The 20,809-nt window shown below is 39.2% G+C and overlaps 1 long non-coding RNA gene across 2 annotated transcripts; it reads left to right on the top strand.

The window, feature by feature from the left end:
- The first annotated feature begins 5,621 nt into the window (after positions 1-5,621).
- On the top strand, positions 5,622-13,988 carry LOC111749756 (uncharacterized). Of its 2 annotated transcripts, XR_010322683.1 has the most exons (4): positions 5,622-6,171; positions 7,598-7,708; positions 9,705-9,803; positions 13,690-13,988. It is a non-coding gene; the product is annotated as an uncharacterized LOC111749756 (long non-coding RNA). The 2 variants fall into 2 exon arrangements; XR_002784958.2 differs by lacking the exon at positions 7,598-7,708.
- Positions 13,989-20,809: the final 6,821 nt, after the last annotated feature.

Genomic DNA, 20,809 nt, shown 5'->3' with positions numbered 1-20,809 from the left:
CATTTGTGACCATGATGTAAGACTTACAGAGTTGGACAGCTTCTTAAAGAGCATCTACCTCTACCACTTCATTTTACAGATGATGAAATAAACCCAAAGAAGCGGTGACTGTCCCCAAGATCACATTTAGTAGAAACAATAAGTGATTCTAATCCACTACTCTTTCCACTGCACTGAGCTTTCTCTTTTTTAGGGATCTTATTTCATCAATCTTGAATATAGAATATTTATTAGATATTAGGAAATATGAATGGCATAAAGGAAAGAATGAGAACAAATAACATTGGAGAACAAATTAATTCAACAAATATTGAGCAATTACTATACATTAGGTAGTTTGTTATTGATTGAAACTAATTTGTTTAGCTTACATGTGAAAAATCTATATGTGCTTTCTGCAGTGTTCATTAATGCAAATTAAATAGAAGACTCCTGGTCTCTAGGGTTTTATAGTCACAAATTCTGTTTTAACAGGATAGTGGATGTTGGTTCTATCTTGGCTACCCAGAGTACATTGCCACTTTACATTGATAGCAACACTCAGATTTCCTATGGGTAATTAATACCACCACCTTCCTAACCTCACCTTAATTTTTTAAAAATCAAGGTCTCCTATCCAGCCCTAACCAAGGAGGTGAAGGCATATGGGTAGTGCTAGGTCAGTTGGACTCTTTTTTTTTCCTGGAATTCTCCATCTCAAGCAGAGGGATATAAGGATGGGAAAACTGTCAGAATTTATCCTGTCCAAAGCACTGAGTAGTTTGTGCTTCTGGGACGCTCTCCCCACTACAACATCTTGAATCCTGGCCTTTTCAAGTGTACCTCTTCAACTTCATCTTTGATTCTCGTAATTTTTTTTTTCTGACTCCCTTCCAGTAAAGTCCTTTTTGGCTTACATTAACCAAAGTTGGTTTCTGTTGCTTCAACCAGTTAAGTCTAACTGATACTTACATCTGTGAAAGAGATGGTGAGTCTTTATTGATGTGACAACATGAACTGCTATAAAAGAGCAGGGCATATGAAAGTTTGGGCTCTTTATCTCAAAGTCCAAATCCTGAATCACTCTACTGAGAAAAGATGACCCTAACCCCCAAATAAGCCTTTTAGTCTTTTGCTACATTAACAAGCTTGGTATCAGGAGACCTGTTATACAATAAAGATAATTCCCTTCTATCACTTATCTTCTTCTTTCCCATTTAGAGACTTCCTAAGAAGCCATAGTGGGTCTCTTAGGGCTGTGAAGCACTGTCATCCTTTTCCCAGTCTTCATTTTGATCTGCTAAAGTACCACTGTGCTGGCCCTCTGCTGAGTGCTGTTGACCTTGTTCACTGATTGCTTTTAGTGATTCCCTTCAGTGATTGATGGAACTGACTGGACAGTAATGAAAACAGAGCTGATTCACTTTATCTTAGCAGGATTAAAGCTTGAAAACCAACCTAATTTTCGTTTATGGGGAGGAGAAATAGGAACAAAAGATTTTGATCAGTGTCTTAAAGTAACATGAAAGGAAGATGGGAGGATTTAATATGGTGAAAGGAAACTTTGTAAAGAAAAGAAAGCATAACTGTTAGATTCCTAATGGAAGGAGTGGTGACTCTCTAATTTCCTTTTTAACAGTGAATGCTGGTCACATGCTAGGTGTGGTATACACTAGCCCACAGCCCCTCTGGATAAATTTGTGATCTAAATTGGGAGAAAATGAAATGTGGGAAATGTAAAACAATCATGGAAAATTGGAGAGATAACCATAGGCTATTGGACAGCATAATTTGAGACCTTTACCTTTCTATATCCTTCTATAAAATTGTAAAAAAATGTAGCTTGTAGGAAATCAAAGATTCTTGGAAAACTTGAGTTCTTTTTCTGCCAGTGGTAATTAATATAAAGTATTAATAACTGTAGTGTAGCACATAAAACCAAAAAACCAAACCCACTGTAGTCAAGTCAATTGCGACTCATACGGACCCTATAGGACATAGTAGAACTGTCCCATAGAGTTTCCAAGGAGCGCCTGGTGGATTTGAACTGCTGACCCTTTGGTTAGCAGCCATAGCACTTAACCAGTACACCAGTAGGGTTTCCGTGTAGCAAGTAGATATTAGTAAATATATTCTAAATTTAAATTACAACTTTTTAAATAATTGGAGGCACATTCTAGGTACTTGTGACTATGGTGGGCCTTATCATAGAAGGATGAACTGTTGGAAGAACATACCTTGTGCTTTCACATTTTTCTTGCAGGAATAAATAGATGGCTCAATCTACAGATGAAGAGAAAGGACACAGAATAGCCCAATGCAATATCATTGTGCTACCATAATCATAGTTTATGTGTTAATCTCTGGGTCTCTGTTTAACAGCTGGAAAATCGGGAGGGTCACAGCCAGCCTACGCAGTGCTGTTATGCATTGAATTGTGTCCTCCCAAAATGTATGTCAACTGGGCTAGACCATGGATCCCAGTATTGTGTGGTTGTCCTCCATTTTGTGATCTGATGTAATTATCCTATATGTTGATGGAATTGATGGCAATGAGCTTTTTTTTAGTTTTTATGATGTTAATGAGGCAGAATTAGGGGAAGTTATGTTAATGAGGCAGGGCACCATCTATAGGACTAGGCTGTATCTTGAGTCAGTCAATTCTGTCTTGGTCATCTAGTGCTGCTGTAACAGAAATACCACAAGTGGATGGCTTTAACAAACAGGAATTTATTCTCTCACAGTCTTAGTAGGCTACAAGTCCAAATTCAGGGCTTCAGCTCCAGGTAAGTCCTCTCTCCATCGGCTCTGGAGGAAGGTCCCGGTCATCTTCCCTTGGTCTAGGAGCTTCTCTATGTAGGCACCTCGGGTCCAAAGGATGCACTCTGCCCCTAGCGCAGCTTTCTTGGTGGTGTGAGGCCGCCATGTCTCTCTGCTCACTTCTCTCTTTTATATCTCAAAAGAGACTGGCTTAAGACACTATCTAATCTTGTAGATCTCATTAATATAACGGCCACTAATCCATCTCTTTAACATCATAGTGATAGGATTTACAGCATGTATATATATATATATATTTAGGGAAATCACATCAGATGACAAAATGGCAGACAATCATACAATAATGGGAATCGTGACCCAGTCAAGTTGACAGAGTTTTGGGGGGACATGATTCAATCCATGACAATCTCTTTTGAGATACAAAAGAAAGAATCGAGCAGAGGGACCTTCTATCACCAAGAAAAAAGTGCCAGGAGTGGAGCACATATTTTGGACCTGGGGCCCCTGTGCTGGGAAACTCCTAGACCCAGGGAAAGATTAATGACAAGAACCTTCCCCTAGAGCCAACAGAGAGAGAGCCTTCCCCTGGAGCTGGTGCCCTGAATTCGGACTTCTAGCCTCCTAGACTGAGAGAATAAATTTCTGTTTGTTAAAGCTATCCACTTGTGGTATTTCTGTTATAGCAGCACTAGATAACTAAGACAAGTGCCTTTGTATAAATTGGAAAAAGCCACCCCTCCCTCCAGGAGAATGTAGTCCTATGAGTTTGGCAGGCAGAGCACAGGCTAGATTTTAGCCTTCATGGTTTCTTTTGCTGGGTACTCTCATGCAGATTACAACCTATGCCTGTATATACATCCCTGGTTCAAGTTCTTGGTTGCCTGCAACAGGGACCAACCCTAAATTTCTTAAGTTAAAGGGAAATTTATTGGCAGGATATTGGGGTCCACAGATCAAGAAGAAGCTGAGAAAATGACAAAAACTAAGGCATCTCTGGCATCAGAACCTTAGTTAACCCAAGTTCCTGACGAGGAACAGGCTAGTCTTTAGGCCCCCAGTGCTGCTGCAGTAGATTTGACCTTTGCCCATGATCTCTCCCTTTGCATCACTCACTCAGGGTTTACAGTTCCAGAAGTAATGTCTGATTTGCTGTCCCCCTGGCTGTTCCAGGGAGTTGATGGAGGAAGGAACAGGCTCCCCAGCTTCTGAAGTGGGAAGTGGCAGTGAGAGGTGGTACTTAGTGTCCTCCCACTAAGACCACACATCATTTGAATTATCCCTAAGGGAAGATTGGGATGCTATTAGTGTATGTGTGGAGAGGATTGGATGCTAGATAACTACAAAATAATAAATGTTTGTTACAGGATGTAGGTATTAATATCTGCTAATGGTATTACCTAGTCCAAGCTCCTATACAAAACTGCTTTAAAGACAGTGACATAAAAAATGTTAGAACTAAAGGCACGTATATAGCCAGTTTTCCTGACCCAATGTTTTTGTGCATGTCCTTGTCTCTATACACAGACGCGATGGCAGAAATGGATGACCTAGGAAAGGAAGACTCTCCAGTGACTGTTTATAGTGAAATACTTAAAAACTAATGTTAGTTATAAAACCGTTATTTCTTTTGATTCTCTATAGTCTGCCATGTACTGAGCCCATAGGACACTTTTCTCCAGAGCAAGGAGAAAGTTTCCAAGTTTTATCATCTCCTTTCTCACAGGTAGAAACATTATCTATTTTCCACCCTTTCCTCGTGTGTGTGTATGTGTGTCTGTGATTGTGATGGGTGTGGGGTGAGACTTATGCATATGCATGTGGTGAAAACATATGTGGGCTGCCTGCAACCTTCTGCAGCGCAGTGTCCAACAGTGACCTTGAGGCAGAGAGAGCACTGGTCTTGCTTTCCTGCCCACTTGTGTTCTTTCCTCATAGCAAGTGACTCTGGAATAGAAGTGCAAAGTACCACGTAGGAGCCCTGGGAAGGAATGTTGGGTTTGTAGGATGTTCAGTGTAAATAATTTTTAGGGAATTATACTTGAGAGGTCATTGAGTTTCTATTTGTCTTACCTGGAGTCACCACAAGCTTTCACCCAATATGGGCACTGACCTTAGAACAAGCATGAGTCATGAGACAAAGGGAGTATTTTGGCTTTCTAAAATTAAGTCCATTTTTATAAAAGGCATTTTTAGGATCAGATTCTCCATCCTCATATGGGCATTATAATAACAATAGGTTTTCTCAGTTGTAGTGTATACTGTGAATTTAAAACTGTTTTATAATATTGTCCAGCTACTTATTTTTTCCTTTTTGGGATGGCAATTTATTTGAGTTTCAGGTTAGTAATTCTGGTCTACAGGGAGCTCTGTTTTCCAGAGCTCCACAGTATTTCATGCCTCTGGCTTTGCTCATGCTGTTTCCCCAGGCTGCAATGCCCTTTCCTCGTTTCTTCTGTTGGCTAACTCTTCATCTTCCTTTAGGTCTCATTTTAGGTGTCACTCTCTCCTGCAAGCTTTTTTTGACTCCCAAGTTTGGGTCAGTGCTGCTCCTTCAGCTTTCCGTTGAACTCGATGAATACCTTTATCTTGTCTTTTTCCAACTCCAGCTGGCCCGGAGGCAATTCTAACTCACAGTGAGTCCATTTGCTAGAGTAGAACTGTGCTCCACAGGGTTTCCAGTGACTAATTTTTCAGAAATAGATTTCCAGGACTTTATTCTTCCAAGGCGCCTCTGGATGGACTTGAACCACCAACATTTCAGTTAGCAGCCAAGTATGTTAACTCTTTGCTCTCCCAGGTACTCCATCTTATCCTTAACTTGTGTAAAATTTAATTGAAATTATCTGTTTTGAGGTTTTTTGTTTTTCTCCTGTCATTAAAATGTAAAGTTTTCTTGGGTGAGGGCTATCTTTTCACCTTTAGATCTAGTACAGTTCTTAATAATGTCAGCTGAACCAAATTAAATGGGTAAAAGCTGGCCTCCAATAAAACTTAATGAAACTTCTGTAATTCTATTGTAGCTTTGGAAATGAGAACTGTTACTATGAAACCATCATGAAACAATGGAACCGAATTAAGCACTATAATCCAGCCATCCTGCAGAAGTAAATAGAAGACACTGAAGCTGAACTTGAATCTTATTTCTGACTTTCAATTCTAGCTTGTTGTGAAGCAGGTTGTTTATTTGATGTGTCTTAATTTGCCCAGCTGCAAAATAGCTGTGACTATTCCGTTCATTGAAATCTCTGGGGCCTGGTATTCTCATTGAGCCATTGGATGTCAACATACCATGAATGTAGCTCATTATGCCAAAAACGTAGTGCATGCAGCTTAATCAACGCAGCAGTGAAGACCAAGCGTGTTGGAGCAATTGTACTGATTTGACATTTTCCTGGATTCGACAAGGAGGAGGTACTCCCATGTGGCAAGCTACTGGATTTTCCCCCCTATATTTCAAGTTATAGACACGCTTTCCCCACTGACATTTATTAGAAAGTAACACAAAGCAGATTGCTGGTTTTGTACTCTGTGGATGTTTTATATCGGACATACTGTCTGCCTTCTGTGTGCCAGGCATGATGGCATCCTTAGGGGTTAAGCCCTCAAATCCCATTCTACCATTTTAATAATTTCATTGACTTAACCTTTATATAGATGAAGTGTATAATTTTCTCAAAGAATAGATTGCTCCTCTGTGCTTGCCTAAAGAAGGCATTGGGTTAGACATTCAGTCTGTGATCTGTCAGGTGATGATACAAAAGGTTTAACTTAAACACAAACACTAGGTCACACAGGGACTGGATCCAGATGGTTTTGTATTTGATTACACCCTCCTCCGTCTCCCTGGCATCTATCTCTTTTCTTCTCTTTTCTGCCATCTGTCAATATACTGGAATCAGGAACTTAATCACATATGCTATCAACAGGTCAAGTTTTTCCCCCTCCTGTTCTTTCATTGGGTGGTAAGAAAATAGTGTATTATAAAGCAGTATCTAGTTTTACTGTGGATACTGAACATTGTACTGTAAACTTTCCCCAGAGCTACATAGCTTAACTAAGTCTGGGTCACTTCTTCTTGTAATTCCAGTATCTGAGACACAGAAATCATCTAATTTAGTGTGTAGATTGAAGTACATTTTTCCCTTATCTGTTGTCTTTTATTATTAATTATAGATTCTTGATATTGGAAATTTTGCTAATTAACCATAATAAGACATTAACAATAGCATATAAAATGGTTTCAATTATGGACCTTGGGGTCAGAATCACCTGAGGTTTATTTGTGGCTGAGTTATGTACTAGCTGTGTGGCCTCCGGCATGTTACTTAACCTTTCTAAGCCTCATCTGTAAAGGGAATATAAGAGTACTTTTTTGCAGGGTTATTGTAAGGATTAGTGAGATAATTGTGTGAAGCAGTTAGCAGATCCCCTGGCACCCTATAAGTACTCAATGAATAATAATAAAGAGTTGCCATTGCATCACTTCCATCTCATGGTGACTTCATGTGTGCCAGAATAGAACTGTACTCTGTAGGGTTTTCAATGGCTGATTTTTTTGGAAATACATCCCCAGGCCTTTCTTTTGAGGGACCTCTAGGTGGACTCAAACCCTCAACCTTTCAGTTAGCGACTGAGCACAAGTTAATGGTTTGCACCATCCAGGGACTCCTAAATAGTGATAGACTTTGTTATTAATCTTTGTGCTACTATTAAAATAACTTTGACCACTAAAGTAAAAGAGATAAAGTAATGATTTTTTTTAAAAGCTACTACTCTACCATGCGTCTTGAAATACAATTCTCAGACGATTTTATAAAAAATATTTTTATTTATAAAGGGATATCGCTACATGAATACAATTACTATCATCCGCAGCAAGACAGGCTGCGCAACTGATGTGTCCTGAGTGAAAGGCTGCATATTGATTTTCCGTTGCAATTTCTTCCAAGTGAGTAGACCATTTGAGAATATCTTAGAGCAGGGTTCAGAAACCATAGCCTGCAGACCAAATCCTGCCCCCTGCCTGGTTTTGTATGGTCTAGGAGCTAAGAATCGTGGGGGAAAAAAATGAAAAGAAGGATAATGTTTTGTGTCATGTGAAAATTATAGGCAATTCACAGTCATGTGTTATCTGTGTTGGCAGAGTTGAGTAATTGCAACCACGTGACCTGCAAAGCCTAACATATTTTCTAACTCTTTACAAGAGAAAAATTTTCTTGACCTCTGATTTAGAATAATAAAAAAAGTATCACTTGATGAGGTTTTCAGAGTCCCCACTCTCAATTTAAAGATCAGGAAACTGGATCCCAATAAGATGCAGGGCTCACCAAAGTCACAAAGAGAGTTAATGGCAGAACCAAGGCTAGAACCTGGTTGCTGGGCCTCTGAGTGTTTGAGGAATAATTTTTCCACTATACCACATGTGTTCAAACTGACTTAATCTCCCATATCTAATGTATATGCCACACAGAATTTCACTGAGTCCTTTTTAAGACATACATATTTAAGCATTAATCTGAAGCATTCTATTTAAGGTTGTGACCTGTAATTGGCTAGAAGTCCCAATACTATAATTTTTTTTTTTTTTTAATAGCAGGAAAGAATGAGTGTGATGGTTTTTTTGTTTTTTCCCCCTATTTCAGTTGTCAGCTAAGCATTCCGTAAAACAGAGTATAATGTATTCATATCGTACATTATCTGGGGACATTTTAATATTCTGCTAAATCATCAAAGTTTACATTCTTTTTATTCAGAAGTGATATTGTGTAAAACAATACTAAAGAGAAGGAAAAATTAGCAATTTTCTTCTTTTCCCACTGACTATCACTTTTCTCACCTATAGAAACTGAAACTTAAAGTTATTTCTTTCTTAAAGCTACTCTAAAAGTAGTGTTTGGAAGGGGACCTCCATCCCCATAGATCTGTTAATGGTTATATGAAGGAGCTAATAGAATTTCTCAGTGTTGAAACGTTAAACACATGGAGTGTGAAAGAAGTATTCCTTTAGAACTAAAAGTGATAGAAACGTGTCAGATAAAGAAAGACACTGGAGTCACACAAGGACTAGAAGTAGAGATGGGAACCATTTTACCAGGCTTTACTTACCTGTGACTACCAAGCTATGTTCTTTATAATATTTTTCAAATGGTATCAGATGCTTGTATTACGGGTAAGCCTAAGAAAGCCACCAGTGTGATTTAGCAATGTTGTTCTCTTGGACTGAATCCAGGCTTTTTGGTTTCATGTTTAGGAAGATGCTGTTTTTATCAGTCAGCACTAAGGCAATAGGGGATGTGGCTCAGTAACCCTAGGGAAAATCTCCCCTGAATGAACCTCTGGCTGTGACAGGCATCCAAAACCTAAAGTAATTCCCAGGATTAAATTCTTATGCTCTGAAGAAAAAAGCTGACAATAGCATTGTTACTGCGCAGAAATTTCCAAGTTTACTGTGGTCATGGGGTAATTAATTGTCATAATATATGCTTTTGAAGTAGGTGGAAAAAAGGAAAAACTACCCCATTTGACTGATAGAAAAACTGAGACAAGGGCAGTTAACTTGCTTGTGGTTACCCAGGGAATAGTTGGCCGAGACTCCAGGATTCCTGACTCCAAATTCATTGCCGTAACCACCAGGCTGAAACCAGCTGCCAAAAGCTGTAATTTGGTCCTGAGCCTGTGGCCATAGTTTAGAACCACAATAGTGAGGGAAATACGCTTTAAGGAGGACCTTGGAAATCCCTCCAGAGAATCACGCCCCTTTATCTATGTGGATTATGCGATGACTGGGATGAATGAGACCCCCTCCACGTTTGTGGCTCTGGACTAGGCTGGGGTCCCTCTGAGGAAACTGGGAAGGTTTGCCTCACCTTTTAGCCTCAAATTTTAAATCCATTTTGTTTATGATCATGGAGCAATGTGTTAACATTATATTTTTTACTTGACAGAAGTCATAACATGGTTGCCATTGACAGCAAGATGTGCCAGAGAGGAAAGGACTGGAGACTTAGAGACAGGGAGAGGCCATACTTCTTAGGCCTACACAGGTGAGCTGAAGCATCCTGAGGTGGTCAATCTGCAGGAATCCGAATGAGAATCTGTCTTGCATGAGGAAAGCTTTCAGAGTCTCTAGGAGACAGGCAGGGAGAGCATGGCAGAAAGGGGGTCTGACTGAGGGTACCAGGTTGAAGTCCTGAAGGTAAGCCTCGGGTCCTCATGGATTGTTTGGTAGTCTTTGGGGCTGAGGCTCAAACAATGGGTTTCAGCGGCAGCATTCAAGCTATTTTTGTAAGCGTAGAGAGACATACTCCACTGAAACAGGGGTACCAGGTAATAACAATCATTATATCCCAGAGGGGTGCGAACACTTGATTGCTAACCAAAAAGTTAGAGGTTTGAGTCCACCCAGAAGCACCTCGAAAGAAAGGCCTGCTGACTACTTCCAAAAAATCAGCCACTGAAAACTCTATGCAGCACAATTCTACTCTGACACACAGGAGGTTGCCATGAGTTGTAATTGACTCGATGGCAACTGGTTTTTTTAAAATGAAATAATAACTACACTACATCTACTACTTATTGAGCAATTACTATGGGCTGGGTGGTATGTTATCTCTTTACATGTGTTATATTTGTTTTTTCCTCATTAAAACTCTGCAATGGTCATAGGCATTAGGCTGAGAGTCCAGCTAACAGATCAAGGTGCAAGTCTGATGGATGCACAAAAGCAGTGTCTTTTTGTCCAACATATAGAAGAAAAAAAATCCACAAAGACTAGAAGTCTTTTTCATGCTACTCCTATGGGCTCTTGTTATGGATTGAATTGTGTCCCCCCAAAATGTGTTGTAAATCTTAACCTCTATGCTTGGTTATAATCCCATTTGGTAATGGATTGTCTTTGTTATGTTAATGAGACAAGATTAGTGTAGGGTATACTTTGAGTCAGTCCCTTTTAAAATATAAAAGAGATTAAACAAGACAGGGGAAGCAGAGATAGGGAAAGATAGATGCCAAGCCACATGAAAATTGCCCAGGAGCAGACGCTCAAGAAAAGACAAGGACCTTCTTCCAGAGCCAAAAGATAGAGGAATCCTTCTCCTGGAACCGGCGCCCTGAATTTGGACTTCTAGCCTCCTAAACCGTGAGAAAATAAATTTCTGTTTGTTAAAGTTTCCCACTTACGGTATGCCTATAGCAGCACTAGTTTAACTAAAACAGCTTCTATCTAAGCCGCACTCTGGTTAAGCACAGGAATGAGGAAGCAGCAGGGCTAGACAGATCAGATGTTTGGGGGTGGACCCTGCAATAGGGAGGAAGGGCTTCTCGTGGGCCAAGAAAGGGGTTGGGTAGCTGGTGAAAGGCCAGCAGGGAGGAAGTGTTCGGCAGGCCACACAAGGCGACAAGCAAGGCAACAATGAAGGAGAATTTAGGGTCAGGCTCCAGGATAGGGATCAGATAGACAGGGTGTAACATCAGATGGGCCTGCATTCCTGGACTAGCCTGTTTGTATGAAGTGGGTTTCTAAGGCAGTCTTCAAGGCCAGGGTGTAGGCAGGGCTCATGTCATCTGATTACTCTCCTCCAACTTATTATATTATTGTCATCTCCTGGTCATTCCTCTGCACTCACTGATGACTTAAACATCTTTCCAGAAGAACGGTGAAGAAACAGGAAGAATCATCTATAGAACCACCAATATGCTTGGTAGCCTCGTTGTCTGTGCTGATGACTCATTCCACACTGTAGGTCAATGTTTTTTAGATTTCTCAACTTCTGCAGCTTTTCCCTTCTCTTTTGTCAACACGCTCTTTGAAAAAAAAAAAATTAAATCACGTAACATTTTATATACAGAAAAAAGAGAATGTATAAAACAAACATGATTCAGCTGAACGATAAAATAAACACCTCAAAACACCTTAAGAATTTGTATATTACCAATACCATTTAGGTTACATATGTGTTCCTTCCATTCTTAACTCATTGCTTCCTCCACCGGAAATAATCTTTATGTTGAATATTGTTATTATTCCATTGCCTGTTTTTAAACCACATTGTATGCATTGCTAAACAATGTACAGTAAAACCTGCTAAAGCCAGAACCCATGTAAGGTGGAAAGCTGTCAGAGAAGGAAAACTCAAATATTATATTCATTTTTTATTGTACTTTAGATGAAGGTTCACCGAACAAACTAGTTTCTCATTAAACAGTACACATATTGCTTTACGGCCTTGGTTAACAATCCCACGACATGTCAACACTCTCCCTTTTCGACCTTGAGTTCCCTGTTACCAGCTATCCTGCCCCCTCCTGCTTTCTAGTCCTTGCCCCTGGGCTGGTGTGCCCCTTTAGTCTCACTTTGTTTTATGGGCCTGTCTAATCTTTGGCTGAAGGGTGAACCTCTGGAGTGACTTCATTACTGAACTAAACGTTTGTCTGAGGGCCATACTCTCCGGGTTTCTCCAGTCTCTGTCAGGCCAGTAAGTCTGGTCTTTCTGTGTGAGTTAGAATTTTTTTCTACATTTTTCTCCAGCTCTGTCCAGGACCCACTATTGTGATCCCTGTCAGAGCCGTAAGTGGTGGTAGCCAGGCACCATCTAGTTGTACTGGACTCAGTCTGGTAGAGGCTGTGGAAGATGTGATCCATTAGTCCTTTGGACTAATCTTTTCCGTGTATGTTTAGCTTTCTTCATTCTTCCTAAACTCAAATATTTTTCACTAAAACGAGCAATAGAAAAGTGGTAAGACTGTGCCCTGTCAAAGGCAGTAAAACTTAAGACTGGAAAAACAAGGCAGTTCCATTGAGTTCCAGGTCTCACAGGTTTCACTGTATTTTTCATTTTAACTTGCTGTTGAGTTTTGCCAAGGTGGATTCTATAGAAGTCTTCTGGGACTTGCTCTTCTCACTCACTATTATATATCTTAAATTTCACCAGTTTATTTCATGTGTCTGTGGTTCATTCCTTATTTCATTACTTACAGTTTTCTACTTTATGAATATACCATAATTTATTCAACTGTTCTACCATTAATGAATACTTAGGCTATTTCTAGTTTTTTATTATAAACTATGCTGTTATGGTAAAAAGTGTTAATTTGTGTATGTTCTATTGTGTGTATTTTCACACACAAAAATATCTATGTTGCTATGAACATTCCTGATCATGTCTCTGGTGCACATATGCAAAAGTTTCCTTATGATGTTGCAGTAAGCAGAATAATGACTCCCCCAAAGATGTCCGAGTCCTAATCCCTGGAGCTTGTTGAGTATGTTACCTTACATGGCAAAAGGGACTTCGCAGCTGTGATTAAAGTTGAGAACCTTGATATGGGGAGTCTATACTGAGTTCTCCAGGAGGCCCCAATCTAATGACTTGAGTCCTTAAAATTAGAAATGGGAGGCACAAGAGTGGGTCAAAGAGATGCAACTCTAGATGGACTCAACCCATCGTTGCTGTCTTCAAAGATAGAGGGAAGAGATTATGAGCCATGGAATGTGATGGCCTCTGGAAGTTGGAAACCGCCCTTAGCTTCCAGCAAACAAGAAGATGGAGACCTCAGTCATTCAACAAGGAACTGAATTCTGACAACAATGCAAATGAGTAGGAAAGAGATTCTCCTCTAGACCCTCCAGAAAAGATTGTAGCCTGCCGAATCCCAAATAAAACAAAACAATACCAAAAAACTCTCATTGCTGTCGAGTCAATTCTGACTCATCATGACCCTATAGGACAGAATAGAACTGCCCCATAGGATTTCCAAGGAGCAGCTGGTGGATTTGAACTGCTGGCGTTTTGGTTAGCAGCATAGATCTTACCCACTGTGCCACCAGGGTTTCAGAATAGTAAGATTATAAATCTGCGGTAATTGTTTCTACAGCACTAAGTAACTAGTAGAGTAATTGTCTTTTCACGTCCTTTTTGGTGTCTATGGCAGCCATGGAGTGTGCTGGTCAGAGAGAACTTGTGAGGAATGTAATTAAGCGACAACCTTCAGCTGCACCTGCGGATTCACTGCAGCATTCACACTCCCCCCAAGTAGCTACCAGCCAAAACCTGAGCGTGGTGGAGGTCCTAAAGCCAGGTTATACCTGCCCGAGGTGAGACTTGTCTAATGGGTAATCTTTGCTTTAGTGCTCCCTATTGGCCTGGCCAGGTCTTTCTCATTGTAGCACTGTAGTCTGAGGCTCTTCCTTCCCAATCCTCCTTCTTTCCCAATGTCCTTCACTGGTGTCAGACCTGCATCATAATCTGAATCTCCCCCCACCTACTTCTACTCCCTTTCGCTCTCATTCTTCACAGGTGTTTCCTCCAATACATGTCTTGGACATCTATCTTGTCACCTATCTCCTAGAAGACCCAGATTAACACAGTGTCTTTTTTAAAAAAATTTTATTGTGCTTTAGGTAAAATTTTATGCCTCAAGTTAATTTCTTATTCAAAAATTTATACACATATTATTTTGTGACATTGGTTGCAATCCCCACAATGTGACAGCACACTCCCCCTTTCTACCCCGGGTTCCCTGTGTCCACTTGATCAGTTCCTGTCCCTTCCTGCTTTTTCATCCTGCTTTTGAACAGGAGCTGCCCATTTGGTCTTATATATCTGAATGAACTATGAAGTACATTCCTCATATGTATTGTTTTTTGTTTTGTAGTCTAGCCTAATTTTTGTCTGAAGAGTGGGCTTCAGGAATGATTTCAGTTCTGGGTTAATAGAGTGTCCGGGGACCGTAGGTTCAGGGGTTCCTCCAGTCTCTGTCAGACCATTAAGTCTGGTCTTTTTATGTGAATTTGAGTTCTGTTGTACATTTTTCTCCTGCCCCATCTGAGACTCTCTGTTGTGTTCCCTGTCAGGGCAGTCATTGGTAGTAGCCAGACACCATCTGGTTCTTCTGGTCTCAAGCTGGTGGAATCTCTGGTTCATTTGGTCCTTTAGTCCTCTGGGATAGTATTTTCCTTGTGTCTTTGGTTTCCTTCATTCTCCTTTGCTCTGAGTGTGATGGGACCAATAGATGTATCTTAGATGGCTGGTTGCAAACTTTTAAGACCCCAGACACTACTCACCAAAGCAGAATGTAGAATGTTTTCTTTATCAACTATGTTATGCCAATTAACCTAGATGTCCCCTGAAGCTATGGTCCCCAGGGCCCAGTCCTGGCTACTCTCTCCCTCAAAGTATTTGTGTGTCTAGGAAACTTCTTTGTTTTTCCTTTGATCGAGTTGTGCCAACTTCTCCTGTATTGTGTGTTGTCCTTCCCTTCACTGAAATTGATCCTTGTTAGTGATTGATCTAGTTAGTGATTTCCCTTCCTTCTCCCTTCCCACCCTCTTAACCATCAAAGAATTTTTTTTTTCTGTGTTTAAACCTTTTCTTGAGTTCTTATGATAGTGGTCTCATGCAATATTTGTCCTTTTGTGACTGACTTATTTCACTCAGCATAATGCCCTCCAGATTCATCCACGTTGTGAGATGTTTCACGGATTCATCATTGTTCTTTATCGTTGCATAGTATTCCATTGTGTGTATGTACCATAATTTGTTTAGGCATTCATCTGTTGATGGGCATTTAGGTTGTTTCTGTCTTTTTGCTATTGTGAATAGTGCTGAAATGAACATGGGTATGCTTATGTCTATTCAAACACAGTGCCTTTTGATGAACGAATTCTTAGCTTTCGCTTTCTCCTCTTTTCCCTCCTCCTCCACTTTTTACTTTTTATTATGGAGATTTTCAAACATATACAAAAGGAAGACCCTCCACGGGATGTACTGACAAAGTACAACAATGGGCTCAAATATAGCAATGATTATGAGAATGGTGCAAGGCTGGGCAAAGTTTTGTTCTGTTGTACATAAAGGTAACTATGATTTGAGAGCAACTCCACAGCACCTAACAACAATATACAAAAGTAGAGAGAATTGTAAAATAACTTCCACATACCATCACCCAGCTTCAATAATTACCAATATTTTCCCCTAATCTTGTTTCATGTATTTCCCCTCACCCCTCTTCTTTCCTGGAGTATTTTAAAGCAAGCCCCACACCATCATTTTATTTCACTAGGAAATATTTCAGTGTGTATCTCTAACAGGTAACATACACAATACCACTATCATACCTAATAAAACCTACTAATAATTCCTTAATATCATCTAACACTCAATCTGTGTTCAAATTTTCATGGCTAAACAGAAGTGTTTATTTTAATGTAGTTGGTTAACCAATTTTTTTCTTTTATAGTTTATATTTCCTGTGTTTTATTTGACATTCTTTCATACCATATGGCCAATAAAATATTCCCCTATATTGCCTTCCAAATTTTTTAGTCTTTTGTTTTTGTGCATGTAAGCCTTGAATGACATGGAATTGATTTTTGTGGATGATATGCAGATGATATTTTTTTCATATGGTTAACCAATTGTCCAAGCACCAGTTATTGAACAGTTCATTCTGTTCACAAAGATATGCAATGCCACCTCTGTCGTATGTGTCAGTTGTTTTGTGGGTCTCTCTCTGGGCTGTTTATTCAGTTCCATTGGTCAAATTTATCTATTTCTGTGCCACTACCACACTACTGTAATGAATATAGCGTAAATATTATAAGCCTTTATATCTGGGAGCACAAGTCTCTCCCCCACCTCCTTATTCTTCTCCGAGATTCTTAGTTTTATTGACCATCTGTTCCAGTGGCATAGTGGTTAAGAGCTCGGCTGCTAACCAAAAGACTGGCAGTTCAAATCCACCAGCCGCTCCTTGGAAACTCAGTGGGGCAGCTCTACTCTGTCCTATATGGTTGCTATGAGTTGAGTTCGACTTGATGGCAACCGGTTTGTTGGTTCTTATAAATTTTAGAAATAATTTGTTGAATTCCTGTAACACCTTGTTGAGATTTTGATAGAAACTGTATTACATTTAAGGAACAGTTTTTTTTTTTTTTTCCGGAAGGGGTTGATATCTTAGTGTTTTGTAGCCTTTCTAGTCATAAATGTGGTAATTCATCTATTTATTAGGTTTGAATGTCTTTCAGTGAAGCTTTATAGATTCCTCCCTCCCAAAAAATCTTGCATGTTGTTTGAAAAGTAGTAAAGAACAGTGGCTAAAAGTGAAGAATCAGACTGCCTGCATTTTAATATTGCTTTTTTTTATTTATTTACTGGTTATATGTCTTTAACCTCTCTGTGCCACAGTTTCCTTATCTTTAAAATGGGGATGATAATTATACTCTACTCAAAGTGTGGTTGTAAATATCAAATGAGCTAATATACGTAAAGAATATAGAAACAGGTCTGGAAAATAGTAAAAACCATATTAAGTGTTAGCTCCTAGTATTATTTATCCCTAGGTTCCTTTTATTTGTTATTCCATTTCAAGAGAAATAGAATGATTTTTTTGGTAATTACATTTTTTCTACTTCTGAATACAGACATGTAGTTGACTTTTATACATTGATTTTTAAACTTAATTCCATTGTGGTTAGAGACTGTTCGGAATGTCTTGAGAATTGCTCTATGGTGAGCCAGTTCGTGAATTTTTGTAAATATTCCGTAAGTTCCTCAGGAGAATGTGTATTCTTTAGTTATTAGATACAGATTTCTCTATATGTTCATTAAATCAAACTTATGAATTGTATTCAAATCTTCTATATTTATATCTTTAAAGTGTATGGTTTCTCTAGATCAGTGGCTCAGATTGAGTTAGCAATGTAGAATATCTCTAAACAATGTCAAAATTTCAAAATGACTCCTAAAAGTTATATATACAACAAGAATGAGGCTTCTCAGCTTAAATAAAGCATAAGGTTTCTTTGCTTTTTACTGGTATTAGATCAAGTTATTATATTCAGAGTTACATACATTTTCAAAAGTAAATTAGAAAAATAAATTATTGGACAAAAAATGCCACTGTATCGTTACTATTTTTTTTCTTTTCCATCTCTTTGGCCTATCAAGATTTCAGAGACAAGTGTTGAAATCTCCCACTATGCGGTTCTATCAACTTTCGATTTATATAATTTGAAGCTATTTTATTAGTTGTATGGAATTTTAGAATTGTTATATCTTCCTGGAGAGCTAAAACTTTTGTCATTATGTTGGGACATTCTCTACCCGCAGGAATTATTATTATTTTTTTTTGCCTCCAAGCCTCTCATCTGCTTTTATTATAGCTATCCTAGCTGTATTTTGGTTAGTATTTGCATGGTTAGCTGTTTCTGCCCTTTTATTTTCAGTTGTTCCATAATCCTTAGGTATGTTTTTGGTACATAACTTATAAATAACGTATAGTTGGATTTAAAAAAAAATTCAGTCTGATACTAACTTTTTAACTGGCAGGTTTAATACAATTACGTTTACTCTGGTTACTGATATATTTGAGCTTTTTTTTTTTTGTCATCTTCCCTTGTCCCTTTTATTTGTTTCACTTTTCTTTTTTTTTTTTCTTCTTTCATTTACTTTTTTGCCTTTTGGGGATTGACTGAATATTTACTTATTTATTCCAATTTTTTCCCTTATTGGTTTGAAAGTTTTTCATTTTACTTCTTTTTCTTTTTTAGCGATCACCCTTGAAATTTAGTAAGTAGGCTTAATGTATTGATTTGAAACTTAATTCCATTGTTCAGTAATCTATACCACAGCCTCTCTCTGGAAGCATTCAGAGAACCTGAATCCATGTTGTTGTTGTTGTTCTAATCATCTTCTTCCCATCTTGAAGCCCTCAATGAGAAGTTATTACTGTTTTATGCAAGCTATATTGTCTAGATTTACCTCTACATTTAAACATTTGTTTGCCCACCTTTCTTCCTGTATATCTCTCAGATTTTCCTTCCTGGATCATATTCCCTCTTCCTGATAATCACTCTTTGGAAGTTCCTATTGTCAAGGTCTTTTTTTTTTTTAGGGATGATCTCAACTTTCGTTTGCCCAAAATATCTTTGTTTTGACTTTGTTCTTGAGGACAGTTGCGTTGAGCATGGAAGCTGGCAATTATTTTCCGTTGGCACTTTGAAAATATTATTTCACTGTTTTCTGGCTTTCTGGCTTCCCTTATTGCTGTTGAGAGTCTATCAGTAATTTGTGGATCACTTTCTTTCCTGTTGCTCTTAAAATTTTTGCTTTGTCTTTGGCATTCCACAGTTTCACTAAAACGTGTCCAAGTGAGGATTTCTCTTTTTTTTACTTGGCATATGTCTTAGGGTAGGTTCTCTAGAGAAGCAAAATCAGTGAAGCATATATATAAATATATATATACATATACTACATATATACATACATATATATAGAGAGAGAGAGAAACTTATATTAAAAATGGCTTATGTGATTGTAGAGGCTGGAAAGTCCCGAGTCCATGGGTCAGGCATCAGACTGGAGGCTTCTCCTGACTCACACAGCTTCAAGGGCTAACGAACTCAAGATCCCCAAGTCAGATAGCAGGCTGCTGGCTGACAAATCCAAGATTGGCAGGTAAGATGGCAGGCTAATGGCTCAAGCCCCAAGAACTGGAAGCCAGATGATGATGAGCTGAATGCAGGATCCAGAGCAGAGCAAAAGCCAGGGAACTTTGCCAGAAAGTCCATATAATATTGGATGCAAGCCACACCCCCAAGGAAAGTCCCTTTCAATTGATTGGCTGCTCATAGCAGATCTCATGATGAAAGTGATTACGTTATATCAGATCTCATCATGGAGATGACTACATCATTACATAGCTGCCAAACTATGTCGTAACTGCCAAACCACTAAGAATCATGGCCCAGTCAAGTTGACACACAACCGTTACCATCACAGCATGTATCATGCTCCCTGTGTCTGTGAATTAATGTTTCCTCAATTCTAGAAAATTCTGAGTCTTTATTTTGGATGTTGGCTTTCTCTATACTCTTTTGTATCTCTTTATAGTGTTTGCCCTAGTACAGATCTGCAGGCATGAACATCTATCTAACCTCTTTTGATGAACACCTATCTAAGCTCTACTGGATTGTTTTAAGTATAAGGTAGCCCACGGACAACAATTATAATGCAATAAGAATAACTACAGAGCCTCTGCTAGGTCATGTAGTGCCTTTGTGCTAATTAGAATAAAGCACCCTCTCCAGGTGAATATAGCCTGCACTGATTTAGTGAGCAGATAGCATGGCTTGGAGAGAATGGTGCATGGCTTGGGGAGAAGGGTGCAGGGGGGGTTTTAGTACCCATGCCGCCCCCTTTATTGGGTGTATTTTTGCTGGACACACTGACACAACCAGTCATAGCAGCCCTGAACTGATAAGACCTCTGGTGGCTGAGGACACTAGACACAGTGTTAGAATCAGAGGCATGGGGTGGGAGCCCAAAGGGGCTACAGAGCAACAGGGAAATCTTCATGTTGTGTATTAGGGAAATACCTCTTGATCATGGGCCAGGCTTTTCAATGACACTTGTACACGGAAACTTTGCACTTCTTTGTGGGTCACCTTCTATTACAGGGAGATGCTATGGGTACTGTCTCCTAGGAATTGCTTGGCTCCTGTATATGTATTTCACCTTTGTTTCTTTCAGAAGATCGACATCTGTACTGTTTCTCAGTGAGCATGGCTCATAAAAACAAATTATTTGGATATTTTTACTATGAGAAAACTCCTGTGTGATTTACTAGTTTAAATCAGTAAAGAAATAAAGAGACTGTATACTAGAGAGGTTTGGCACTCTTTCATTATGTAAAATGTATACACAAAGCATTACCGATTACCTACGTGAATGCTCAGACAGAAGAGAGGCATTGAGCTTTATACTCAGCCATTTTTCATAGGCACTTACTCTGTGCTGAAGACTGGACTGATACTAAGCACTGCGGTACAAAGGTACAATAGGAATATTAGCAAAATACAAACTGGGCAGTCCCTGGGCCCTGAAGCCAAGAAAGTTGCAGGCCATTGAATCACGCATCCCATTCTCTGATTTCACTGGGAATCATCAGCTTAAATAACCTAATTGAGTGTTATAATTGATTTGGGAGACTCATTTCCTTCCCTGGAAATTATTAAAGGTGGCCACAGCTTGCTTGAAGCAGCACTTTCTCT

This window comes from Loxodonta africana, chromosome 8, assembly GCF_030014295.1.
Source record: "Loxodonta africana isolate mLoxAfr1 chromosome 8, mLoxAfr1.hap2, whole genome shotgun sequence".
Classification (NCBI taxonomy): domain Eukaryota; kingdom Metazoa; phylum Chordata; class Mammalia; order Proboscidea; family Elephantidae; genus Loxodonta; species Loxodonta africana.
This window is presented reverse-complemented; position numbering and strand designations above follow the sequence as displayed.